Consider the following 468-nt stretch of genomic DNA (forward strand, 5'->3'; position numbering starts at 1 on the left):
GCTTCAGAGTCCAGTTCTTCGCTTCAGAGTCCAGTTCTTCACTTCAGAGTCCAGTTCTTCACTTCAGAGTCCAGTTCTTCACTTCAGAGTCCAGTTCTCTGATTCAGAGTCCAGTTCTTTGCTTCAGAGTCCAGTTCTTAGCTTCAGAGTCCAGTTCTTAGCTTCAGAGTCCAGTTCTTTGCTTCAGAGTCCAGTTCTTAGCTTCAGAGTCCAGTTCTTAGCTTCAGAGTCCAGTTCTTTGCTTCAGAGTCCAGTTCTTAGCTTCAGAGTCCAGTTCTTAGCTTCAGAGTCCAGTTCTTTGCTTCAGAGTCCAGTTCTTCGCTTCAGAGTCCAGTTCTTGCTTCAGAGTCCAGTTCTTCGCTTCAGAGTCCAGTTCTTCACTTCAGAGTCCAGTTCTTCGCTTCAGAGTCCAGTTCTTCGCTTCAGAGTCCAGTTCTTCGCTTCAGAGTCCAGTTCTTCGCTTCAGAG

Source organism: Austrofundulus limnaeus, unplaced genomic scaffold (assembly GCF_001266775.1).
Source record: "Austrofundulus limnaeus strain Quisiro unplaced genomic scaffold, Austrofundulus_limnaeus-1.0 Scaffold5713, whole genome shotgun sequence".
Lineage (NCBI taxonomy): Eukaryota > Metazoa > Chordata > Actinopteri > Cyprinodontiformes > Rivulidae > Austrofundulus > Austrofundulus limnaeus.